Source organism: Olea europaea, chromosome 3, assembly GCF_002742605.1.
Source record: "Olea europaea var. sylvestris chromosome 3, O_europaea_v1, whole genome shotgun sequence".
Lineage (NCBI taxonomy): Eukaryota > Viridiplantae > Streptophyta > Magnoliopsida > Lamiales > Oleaceae > Olea > Olea europaea.
In genome coordinates this window covers 12,281,072-12,294,417 of record NC_036239.1, presented here as the reverse complement: position 1 = coordinate 12,294,417, position 13,346 = coordinate 12,281,072, and the positions used below count along the sequence as shown (strand labels likewise).

The window sequence follows — 13,346 nt, the reverse complement described above, 5'->3', positions numbered from 1 at the left end:
AGTGAATATGAATGTTGGTCTACAGAATGATTTGACAGCTTGTACTCCAATGTACCGAGTTTCATGACTGGCCCAACTAACAAATTAGTAATCCACATCGCGCTTTGTATATCTTTTGTTGTAAGCTCCAGTTGGCTAATTTGGATCCTATTTAGCGGTTACATCAGCTGGATTTCATGGCTTGCTGTTTTACATCATATTTGACATAAACATTGTTTCTGTTATTACACAGTTAACAAGAGAGGGCAGCACGGCGAACCATCATCTAGCGACACTTTTTTCTTCGAGTGTCGAGCAACTCTGGGAACATTTATTGTCAGTTGAAGCCAATGTTGTTGATAAGTGTATATAACCTATCTATATTGCTCGAGTATCTGCTGATTTTTGACATTTCTTTATGTCTTAGGGGTGGTCCCGAGCTTCGAAAACACGTGGGCGAATAATGGAGCAAAAATTAGTGTTAAACACCGAAAGAGGAGCAATTTGGAGAGCAGCATGGGAAGATTCATGAATTTCCATTTGGCATATAATATATTATGGGAAAGATCATCCAATCTGGAGTCTAACGCAAAAAGATGGGTTGCAAATCAGAGTTGTAGATAAAATGTCATGCGAAACTGAAGTTGGACTGCAGAGACGAGTACAAGCACTGTCGGTGTAAGGTGGTGGTGCGAGTTGAAGCATCACTGGTTCAAGTTAGCGGCACCAAACTTCGTGGATGGTCTCAGGGTGGTGATTCTGGTGTTTTGGGCACAAATTTCAAGCAAATCTAACCCTACGATGGATATCTCCACTCAATTTGCTTATTACTTAAATGATGTGTAACTAAACTCATTTGTTAGGATAATTGGAGTAACCCAATTTTGAAGATTGGCTCCGACAATGTATAAAGTGCATCTCTTTACCAACACTAGAGTATCTACCCTTGTGTTAGAGACTTGAGCATGAATCAATTAAAAGTAATTATAGAGGAGTTTTATGGAAATATGTGTTGGGGAGAATTACCATCCAAATCACTGGAGACTCTATTTTTTAGGACATGACAGAATGGGAGGAATGGCTTGGATTAAAACTTGAAGTGCATGGGGAAATTAAATTCCTCAAGATGTATTGCATAAAGGAACGTCCCAAATTGATAAAGATTCCAAAATTGTTATTTCTATTTGTGAACTATAAGTAGAAGGGTGTGGTGAAGATGTGTTAAATGGTATGCACAATTTAACCACCCCAACCAATTTAAAATTGAAGAATATAGTTGGTATGACTTCAATTAACAATGCATTCATGCGACTTGAAAATTTTGAAAAGTGATGATTGTAAGGACCTAGTGACTTTTTGGTCAAATGATAATATTGTGCAAAGCCTAGTCAACCTACTAACATTCGAGGTTAAATGATGTCCTCAGCTTTCATCTATTGTAGAAATTGGTGTTCTTCCTACAATTGATCATCTCCGTGTAAGGAATTGTGCATTTTTGGAGATGTTCCCTAACAACATATCTTTATATATATTATTGTATATAGAAAATTGTCCATCCTTGAAAACAATGATGTTACATAATTGTTAATCTCTCAATCGAAGAACTTTATATTGGGTAAATTTGAATGTTACCAAATTATTTGGGTCTGCTTGAAATTACTCAAGTCTTAGAAGACTACCAAAATTAATTCGGATAAGCAATGCCAAATATATTAAAGTCTAAATAAGTTACATATAATTGGCAATTCTATTCCTATTTTTTAATTGTGATAAATGTTGACCTATTGGAGTCGTTAGATCTGTTTCTTCGATGTGAACTTTTAAGGTTTTCTAGTCTTGTTCTTTTTCTATAATATTGATGTCTTTCTCTGTAAATCTTTTGAACGTTTGATTCTAATCGTTTTTGGTAAATGATCAGAGAGAGAAAATTGTATGGATTACTTTATCTTTGTGTTTGAAAGAGAGGCGAGACAAATCTAAAGAAATCTTATACATTTGTATTACTTCTTGGTGATTTCATAGTGAATTTGAGCGTAATCTACTTGTAGATGCTCAATGGGTGAGTAGGCTAAAGCTTAAATTCGGACCTTTGGGGGTGAAATTCTTCGTGTTAATTTAATTTTCTGAAAACGGTCGATATAAATTCTTTGTAAATTCGATTCTGAGACCAACAACCTCCTCTATGTGTAGACCAAATTTATTTTCACCAGACTATAACAATTTCCATAAATGAGTAATGATGAGACTTGAATGGGAATCCCACTTTGCTATCACGTTAAAGTGCATTTTAAGATGAAGCCTAACTTAGCATTATCAGAATGACTCGGCCAGATTAATAATATATCGGTTATCAAAATATTTTCTGTGTACCATGTATTTGAGCCAACAAGAAAACAACTGAAGGGGACACGATGCAAACAAAAAACAGCAAATACTTAGTACTTCCCACACATCAGAATGTAGGGCGCCTCATTATGCTTAACCTAAATTAAAAAAGAAACGACAAATGACCATTGCTATAATTCTATAATACTCGTCAGTACATGCCTTCTTCGAGCTTGATGCAGATAGATTGAAATCTAAGATACAGGAAAAACCAGAACTTCATCTAGGACAGGACCACAATGAGTCCCGTAGTTGTTGGTCCTAGGGTGGTAGAAGGAGCTAAAGAAGGTTAATCTGGTCCTGTACAAGATTGCTTTGAACTGGAAATTGAAGGTCTTGAAATTTCTTTTTCCTTCAGATTTGAAGGGAGTTTTCACTGTTCCTTTAGCAGCAAATGCTTTGACCATCGTTGATCCGTGACAGTTATTCTTTGCTTCTCCTACAGTGAATGCAACATTATAGACCTTGTGGGGGACTGTTCTGATTACTTGGGCTATGGCACTCTCTCTTCCTGCATCTAGTTATACTGCTGCTCATCTAAGGGGGACGTTGAAATGATTTGAGTCTATGAATTTGACGGCTTTAATAGATTCGATGATCTAACCAGGAAGTCGGGATGTCAAATCTTTCTGTTTCGAAAGAAGTGGGACACCATGAGAAAAGTTGATCAAGAGATGAGGACCCTCCTCAAAACCATTATTCTCGACCAAGTTAGCTGCAAGAATTTGGGACAAATTAGCTCAAAGTCATCCATTTGCTGCTTAAGCCATTCATAAGCTTAATTATTAGCAACAGTTTATGCTTGATATGTAAAATTAAACATATAGCCACCCTAGAGATTGCAGAATGTGCTTACATCAAGAATCAAAATAGTGCAGCAAAATTTTTCGATAGTATTGCATAAGATAAGACAACGCACAAATTTTATTTACTTAATTTTCAATTCCCTAGTACCAAACATGTTAGAATAATTGAATTCCAATATATTTCATAGGAAGTAGAATATGAAAACAATTTCAATCTAGTCACGAAAAGTATATAATTACCTTCGGTGAATCTTGGATGGAAAAGTTCTTTAATAGCAACAGCATCCAGGAGAGGTCCACAAGCAGGATCCTCTTGCATTCCTGGATTATGAAAAATCACCTTCACTGAATTAGAAGTGGCTCCGAGTCTCCAAGCATAAGTGTCGCACCATTACTACTATACAGAGTCTGTGAAGTGAGATCCCCAGATTGAGGGGGTACCGACACCCTCAAGACCTCATCTTGGGCACAAGTTCTTGATGCACCAAATGCGTGTGCATATGTCGAGCCATTTTTGAGGAAATTGAGGCATCGTTTCCAAGTCTCACAGTGTGAATGCCACGCTCTACTGCAAAGAACATTCCACCGGCTGTGGCCCAATGGAGATGTACTTGACTAAGCCATTGATTTCCCACTTGGGCAGTGCATATTTCCCTTGGAGCACTGTTCTCTTTATGTCAATGGGCTTTGTTATCTCTTTAAAGTTTCCATTTGGAAGTAGACCTGAGAAAACATAGAAGTAGCAAATGAAACACTTTTTGAACATCCTATGGGTGAAAACAGAAGGGTATGTATCCGTCCTATCAAATACTCTCTGTCAGACACGCACGAACTTACCTACTCCACAGGAAGTACATTTTTCTCCAAAATCATGCCTCAGACCGCCAGACTCCTAGGACTCGAACCCTCACCACTCTTCGTTGAGAAAGCCCAACAATTGATAGAAACTACAAAAAATTGATATGTGCAAATGATGCAAAATAAAACCCCATAAGGATATAGAAAAGAAACAGGACAAATCATTATACATTTCAAGAAATGCCAATGAAAGAGAAACACTAACAAAGGTCTAGCTTTATTTAAGAACTCTTAAGTAAACTAGACAAGATTTTTGAGCATTTACCTTCCAAAGGGGCAGATGCAAGAGCAGGAACTGTGTAGAAAAAGCAGAGAGAAAGCACAAACGAAATCTTCAAACCCATCTTGTAAACAAGCTCGAAGGGTCTAAGATAAAGTTTATGCTTTATGCTTTATATTTGTACAGCAAAAGGAATGCCAGCTTGCGTGTGTCTGTGTGTGAAAATAGGAAAATGTGAAGGAACGTTACTATGGGTTAGAATTTGACAGTACTGTCGTTATTGAAAAAGAAATAGAAATTACTATTTTACTTGTTATGTTATTTAATTTTATACACTACTTATGTACAAGAGATACAAATATGCTCATGTTTGATGGGATTAAAATTAAATTTTTAGTAAATTTTGAATAAGCTGATAAAATATGTAGTTAAAAAGTTGTGGATTTTATAAAATATGTTGTTAAGATTAATTGTGTACTTTTTATTCAATATAAAATTCAATTAAAAAATTTAAGTCAAAATTCAATAATTAAATTTTTGCCACAGACTTTACGGAATTCATAACTTTTCAATCGTACATTATATTAAATTTTTTTTTTTTTATCAAAATCTACTGAAAATTTTATTTTTATGTAAAGCAAATTGGGGCTAAATGCAAAACATAAAAGCGACGATCAAGTACCAACCTGGTAATTATCCCCCCCCCCCCCTCCCCACCAAAAACACCAAAGAAAAGTTTCTACTTAAGAACTACAGTTTCTCCTTAATCCATGATTAAATTCATTTTTTAATCATAACTATTTTCTTTACATAATTCTAATTAAGAAATTTCTTGTTTACATTCTTTTACAGCATGCTTTTATGTCATATGCAAAAGAACGTGTTCAACAAACTTGAAATAGAAATGAAAAGTTCATTTTAAACTTTTTTCATCGATCATAATTTGAAGAACTACATTTTATTAACAAAACATAGAAAATGGACTTTTGATTTACATGCTCAGTCTCACATTTTTATCACTGTTATAAGAGGGCAAAGGAAAATAGCAAATAGAGTGAGAAAAAAAAACATTTCTCTTATAAATACACTATCAATTTAAGTTGATGAGAAAAGTAGAGAAAATGTACGATACAAAATTAAATAAGTAGAAAATTATGAGAAATTGCTGATCGCGATAAACACTATAAATCAACATTTATGACACGTTTAGTAATAAGTATTTGAAATAACAAGGTACTAAGAAAGATAATAGTATTTACTATTACTGAATCCTAGAATACATCAAAATGGCCTCATTTCAGAAAGTTAATAAAGAGGTTACTTGGACATCGTTCGAAAATAGAAGAGAAGAAGAAAAGGAATGATAGCACGTATATTTTTATCCTTCTCTTTTCAGTTTTGTTGGATTTTTGTTTTCCCAATAAATACAAATGCATCTTACCTTGATTTCTTCCGATTTTAAACCGACAAGTTATTTGGATATTGTTCGAAAATAGAAGAGAAGTGGAAAAAGAACGATAGCACGTATATTTTTATTTTTTTTATTTTTAGTTTTATTATATTTTTGTTTTCCAATTAAATACAAATGCATCTAACCTTGATTTCTTTCGATTTTAACCCAACACAACTTTTTTCTAGTTGATTTTTGTTTAGTTAAATTGACTTTAACTGACTAATTTATTTGTGATCTTGATCTATTAACTTCTTAACCAGATGTTATCCATGGTTGAGTAAAAATTATGTTGAAACTGATATTTATACTTAGATTAGTAATTTTTTGAAGGGTTGCAACATATAAATTTATGTATCACTTGTTAAAATAAACTTAACTCAACTTTTTAGTAAGCATAAAAATAAAATTAAACACGTTGATGACATTTCCAATTGTTTTTCCAACATTTCATATCAGAATGTTCATAAGTTTGTCGAAGGTAGGACCCCGTAAATCCTGGAGATTGGGGCAAATTATGGTCATTATTATTTGTCTGGGTCTATAAGAATCATAGTTGTTGGCGTGATTTACTCTTTAGATTTTAATCCTACCATGTGAGGTCTTGACCCAGACCAGGACCAATGGTTTGTTTTGGTCTGGTTTCTTCTAAATTTGCATTGTGATGGCACTCACTTTTTTATTAAATGTGCAAATTAAAATCTATATTCTACACTATTTTTTAATAGAAGAAATGGTTAAATACTTATCTCCTGTTCAAACCGAATAATGCAATTTATAGTCAAAAACTACAGCAACTATCCAATGTGACAGCATGTAATATGAGGCATTAAATTCCTATAATCTTGTTGTTTCAAATAATAAGCTGATACTTCAGATAACAAACTGTTACATAAGGATGATTACTGCAAACACTGAATATGAATAACATTACTTATTTGGTTAAGTTAAAGTTGATAAAAATTTAAGATAAAATCAACAAGTAATTTTAATTATTTAGTTTATGGAATTCATAATGTTTAATAACTTTCCAACAACACTTTTCACCAACTTATATCAAAATCTCCTAAAAATTTAAATTTAGCTAAACCAATTAGGGACTTAATTTCAATAAAAAATAAAGAAAAAAGGAAAATCATGAATTGTCCTTGGCGTTGTCCACCGTGTTAAGGCTTTCTTCTTTTTGTTTTCCCCCCTTTTTACAAAGCTTTTGATATTAAAAAAAAAAAAAAAAAAAAAAAAAAAAAAAAAAATTTGGAAATTTTTTTTAAGTCCCTATTTGACAATCATTATTCAAAAACTTTTTTTCTACATATTTATTTTTAATCACATTCACATAATAAAAATCACTATTCAAAATATTCTTTTGGCAAAATAATGATCATCAAAGGGGGGATATATTTTGATATAATACTTGGTTAAAAAATTGATAAAAAGAAAATATGAATTTCTTGAAATACTTGTTTAAAATTAAAATATAATTGTTTATGTTGATAAATTTTATCAAAGCTTTACAAACAAATTACTAAAGAAAAATAAAAACATTACAACCTTTCCAAACCCTTGCCTTGCTTGCTCTCGCTGCTTTTATCGCCCACGTAATCCTACCAACCACACTCCCTTCATCCTACCCAAGATTCTAAATGCACAAGGCATGATACTACATTTCAATCAAGTAATAAACATTACAAGGATATGCTACCTATGCAAAATATGTGTAATTATACATATTTCGATTTTTAATATTATTTTAAAAGTAATTTAACATAATAAATACATAAAATACTTCATTATTTGAGCTTTATATATATTTTTCAAATATAAAAATATATATTGTTCAAAATCATAAATACTACAATTACTTAAACTTTATACATATTTTTCCAAAATCTCAATAAAAATATATTGCTCAAAATCATAAATACTATAATTATTTGATAATTAGTTCCTACAAATAGTTTAGACACGAACACCGAGTCAAAAAATCATAAATCTTGTCTACCTCTTTATTGAATTCAAATTCAGTTTCCTCTTCCTCATCCATGTCATCTTCCGTGTCATTCAATGCAAAATCATCTTTTGAACTCCCCTATTTCAATTGGAAAATTTTATTACCTCTTGTAAATGGTAAAATATCATTGTCAACCTCCCACTAATCATCACAACTATCAACAATCTAAAATTATAAATTACTATTATCACTTGCTAGTAAAATTAAAAGAAGGCCAAAGAAGAATGAGGCACAATCTTCATATTAATAGTTTACAACTTTAGGAAACATTTATTTTTATTTTTTATTTTTCTAAATGTCAAAACCCTATAAATTGTTGTATATAATTCATGGGTTTGGGTGATTTGGACTAATTTAATATTTGTTGGGCTCAATTTGCCTTTTTTTCGTTATAAAAATGAACCGAACTTAATTACTAGGCTAATTTTTACAAAATTTTAACACAAATGCATGCGTATTTTGATGATTAAGCTTGCATATGCGATATCAACGACATGTATTTCATTGAAAATCAAAGCATTTATAAAAAAGAATTTAGGATCGCAAGGAATACAACAGTCATAATAACAAGGACTCTAGGGGTATAATGTTCATTCATTAATAAATATATAATTTACAATACTCCCCATTGAATGACATATTACAATGGGACAAACTTGATCCAAGAAAAAAGTGTACAGTTGCTCCCCCGATTTCAATAAATGAATATTCTTGTATCGAGTCATCCATGTCTTATACATCAATATATTCAAATATTATTTTGGGAAAAACATGTTTCGTGTTCTCTTGATATAGTTTTCAACAAATATAGTCTTCATAGATGATTTTTATCAATCTTTGTTTCTCTTTAATCACATGATAATCTTTTGAAAAGTAGATTGTGTTATTGCTGTCTTTGGAAATCACGGAATTTGTAACATATAATAGTATTATTTTGAGGTAAATATCTTTTAGTTTATGGATACCATTAAACAAAGAATATTTTCTTACGGCACACCGTCATATAAATTTGAAAATTCTTTCTCTTTATCTTCATTTTCGAGTTCCACAATATTGTGATCTTGAAAAAATGCATTTCTATACATCCTATAAGTCTCCAAATTTTCTACATCTTGAGGAGGCGATGATGCTACATTCGATTTTTCCCCATGAAACACCCAGGTACTATACGTAGGATTCATGCCATTACTGATTAAATGCTCATACATTATATCAAAATGTTGGTGGAATAGGTTTTTGCAACATTTGCAAGGACATATGACTCTTCCTGGATTCCCCCCATTGGCTTGCACCATATATACAAATTTTCTTGCACCATGTTGATACGCCTTTGAAACTCTATACAAATTATGCTAAATAAATCATCTAAAAGGCATATATGGAAATATTTTAAATACTCTAAATTTAAGAGAACAAGATAACTTTGATAAGTGTACCCAATCTTTATCCATGATAATATATACCAACACTATTGAGTTATAATTTGTTAAAGCACGGTAAAAATGAAGTGAAATACGATTATATTAGGACATCATAGAAATTAGGTTCCAATTTGGTGAGCCATTTTAATAATAAAGTTTCACACACTGAAATTGCAAAAAATTAATTCTAACCTGAAATAAAATAGGTGAAATTGGAACGGTTAGAACCTCCTCAACACCACTGCAATCTGTTGAGAAAGTAATTGAGAACTTGGTTAAGAAATTAAATTTAGGATACCCTCGTTTTGGTAGGAAGCAAAATAAATTTCGTCATTATTTGTAATTATATAACAATTTGAACGAACACGGAGACGAGAACTAAATGTGTGAATTTAATACTCACGTAACTTTAAACCGCTTGAAAAATCAACAACATCCTGCAAAATCTTTGTTGTAGTGAAAGATATTTAAAAAAAAAAAAAAAAAAAAAGCGTTAAACAGAAGAAAAAAATTATAATATATCAATAAAGATTCAAGTGCAAATACTTAAAAAGCACAAATAAATGTTCAATTCTGCATATTAACAAGAAATTACACAATTCCTTCGATAAATCTTCATGTAATAAAATTAAAAACCATGTCCTTTGGCCATCCTTAAAAGCTTAGGGTCATAGATAGTAAATTCTGCTTCTAAATAAAAGTGAGTTTGAACGGAAAATAAGTACCTTAAAACTAAGTTTACCCTATGCTTAAGCACAATCAAAGACTCGAGATATTGATCATTGCTGAATTGAACCTGGTGAACAAACTCAAAACTAAGTTACATGTTTGGTAGGAATGAGAGAGTTAAGAATACAAAAAGCTTGTTTAATATGTCCACTCTTTTAACATATCAAATATCATTAATGTATCCCTGGGAAAGTGACAGTAATTGAAAACAATAAATCAAAGAAAAATTTAATCATTCTGATATAAAATAATGCTACAGTTCAATTATTAGATCATTTAAAAAGTAATATGCATTAATCGGTCTAACAAATAAACATTAATAACGAAGTTCCCATTCAAATCCAAATCTGTATAGCAGAACTCCTATCATAACATTATTACAATACACATCCACGGTCGAAATGCAAGTTCATCTAGCAAAGAATGTGCCGCTAACAAAAGATAGAAATACATCCGCGACAAGGCAAGTCAAGTCTAAAAATCAGCAATGGTAACCTCAACCTTAACACCAGGTTCAATGGGCTGAGTGAAATCACTTGGATAATGTCATTGAATGTTAACCTTAGATAATGTCGTTGTACAAAATCACTCTTTTACCCATCGACCTTCAGGCTCTATTGAATTGTAGTGGAATAAATTAAGGGTGCATTTATTTTAACAAAAAAAAAAAAAAAAAAAAAAAAAAAAGATAGCATAAGAAGTTCTAGTGGGCACATACTCAACCGATTTGATATTAATAAGATGGGCGGTAGTATAAATGCGAAAGTTCAAAACCATTTAACAGAATATGGTGACAAGGGAAATCGGCTTTATTTAAAAACAGGAAAGAAAAATTCACTAATCACAAAAATCCTAAAACTAAGGTACTGAAATGTAATCTTCGCATCATAAATAAATGTCTTATCATCTTTAAATCTAAGAAATAATAGCACATACATGGCCTTCTCTTTCTGGAAGGCAATGTTTATCTTCTAAATTTCACACAGCAAATTACTTGGCATTAAAAATTTGATCTGAATTTTCACAAAAACGCAACAAATCTCACCAAAATGACTTCTCAGAATTCACGACTAAGCCATGCCTTGACTGTAAAAATTAAGAATTCCAACGGCTGAAAACTTGAACGAATCGCCTGCAGCTTGGTTGAATTGAGAGTCGCAGGAACAATTGGGGGAATGGGGAAGGGTTTGGGCTGGTATGGGTTTTATTTTCCATTATCTGGGCTTGGACTCTGGAGGACAAATGTGGGAGGGAAAAACCTGCTTTTTTGAACATTTATTTTCTTCTATGAAGAAATCCCGCTTATGAAGAATTGAACATTTCTTTTGTTTTGGGTTTCGATTATTACGGCGTGCCTTAAATATATGCCGTAAATATTAAGTAATTGAATTATTACAGCACATATTTACGGTACGTCGTAAAAAGAGACCTTTCACGACATGCCTAAAATGCATGCTGTAAATGAATCTCATAAAAACCTACTCTCGTTGTAGTATATATTACTATATTATATGTTCAACATATGATAATGACAATGTAGTGATTCAAAATTCAGTAAATGTAAGATAAATTGGTGCATTATATTTTAACATTGATGCTTTGAAAACTATTATCATTTAAAATCAACTGTTAGAAAATAATATTAACTTGTTTGTTATGTTCTAATCGTTAAAGATAAAGTCAAACATATGTCAACACAAGCATCAATTGAAAATTAAAATTTCAAAATTAAGATTAAAGTCTAAACTATGTTACACTGTTTGTCCAAATTAATTGTTTAACTACATATCTTCGAAGAATAAAAGTAAAAGAAATAATTAGATTACATCACCGAATTTCAAGGAAAAACATAAAAAATGTGAAGATTTTGTACCAAGAATTCAATTGTTTCTTGAAAAACCTTGACAACATAGCTTCTTGATTGATTCTTTGAGTTTTTCTTGTTTTTTGGGCTCTCTTTTCTTTGTAATTAATGTGAATCTTGTATCCCAAAAGGCTCTTCTAATTGTTGAAGACACGTATTTATAGACTAAAAAAATTGGGTAAAAATGTGGCCCATTGCAAAACCCAGAAAAGGTCCACATGATTGCATCAAGGTCCGTTCGGCATTTGCTGCTCAAAGGTTGCAATCGCAGGCCCAACTTTTTTAGTCACGTTCAATTTTGGTCCCCAACTTTTTGTGTTCATTCAGCTTGAATCCTTTTTTATTTCATCTTTAATCCTTCATCTTCAATTCCACAAAATTTCGTCCAACACATTCCAAAATCATTATTATTGATCCCTTGAAAGTCTTCAAAATTTTCAATTTAGTCCTCAAATAAAATTTTCAATTGCCGAATTTAAATCTCTAATCATATGAATTTCCTCAGATTACCCCTTGATACTTCCTATTGATTGATTGCAACTTGGATAGTCTTTAATTACTTTGAAGTAACTTCAATTATGCTCTAATTTCACATATTTGACTCCAATTTCATCCAAATGTTTTTAAATCAGTTAATTTAAGCTTAAATTAAGTAGACATTCAATCAATCTACCAATAAATAAGAATAAAAGTCTGGATAAACACATAAAGTACACTTATCAAGCATTAACAGTAACTCGGGTAAAGAGAAATTTTAGACCCTTGTCTCACAAAAAACGTTCATAAATCGAACACAAATCTCTTGCTACAGTAATTGGACCACACAAGAAGCCACAGGTTCCAACCAATTCTTTGAATCACTCACATAAGAATGGAGAAATCATAAACACAGAAGGAGAATACTAAAGCAAATAACTAAAGAGAAAAATAGGAGCGTAGAGAGAGATGATGATTTGAACATAATGACAAATTAGGGCAGCGAGTGGTAGAAAATACCCTCACTCCCTACCATTGACTCAAATCACATCCAACGGTTCTGAGTAGCTCACTCATAAACATTCATTGAGTGACATATTAAAAACATCCTTCCTCCAAATAGATCCTTGACCTGGTATCCAATTTCACTTAGACTTCTTTGTATGGAGTTGGGCCACTTAGAATTTTTTTTTAATTTATTTAAAATCTTTTATCTAATATTTTCTTCACGTGCTGGCTAATATGTCTATGATTTTTTGTTTAGATGGCAATAAGACTGGAGCTCAAGGCAGTCACTTGCTATGGTATCATTTTTAACCTACCCATTTAAGAACTTAAAATGTTAGATGAGAGGCAACTTTATTTAAATTTTTATATTCAACATGTACTCTTATCTCAAATATAAAGTAAAAAGACCTCTCCAGCTGCAAGGAGCACTCAATTCGACCATCCTGCAGTTTGTGTGAACCCTTTGGATCAGGTGATGGTAAAAGGATCTTCTCGTATAGAGCAAAAGATCATGAAACCAAATAATTGGTCGAACTATTGCTCATTATGTAGCTGGAAAAGAGGGTTCCTTAAATGTCGGAAGGCTTTAATTCTTTATAAGTGTAATTTAGTATGATTTATAATCGAGATGACTGAACC

General features: G+C 31.9%; 1 long non-coding RNA gene and 1 pseudogene across 2 annotated transcripts; one reads left to right on the top strand and one right to left on the bottom strand.

The window, feature by feature from the left end:
* Positions 1–25: 25 nt before the first annotated feature.
* LOC111386433 lies at positions 26–985 on the top strand. 2 transcript variants are annotated; one of them, XR_002701226.1, is made up of 3 exons: positions 26–120; positions 233–315; positions 407–985. It is a non-coding gene; the product is annotated as an uncharacterized LOC111386433 (long non-coding RNA). The 2 variants fall into 2 exon arrangements; XR_002701225.1 differs by lacking the exon at positions 26–120 and having other exon boundaries at positions 127–315.
* A 1,304-nt stretch (positions 986–2,289) lies between these two features.
* On the bottom strand, positions 2,290–11,110 carry LOC111386390 (annotated as a pseudogene).
* Positions 11,111–13,346: the final 2,236 nt, after the last annotated feature.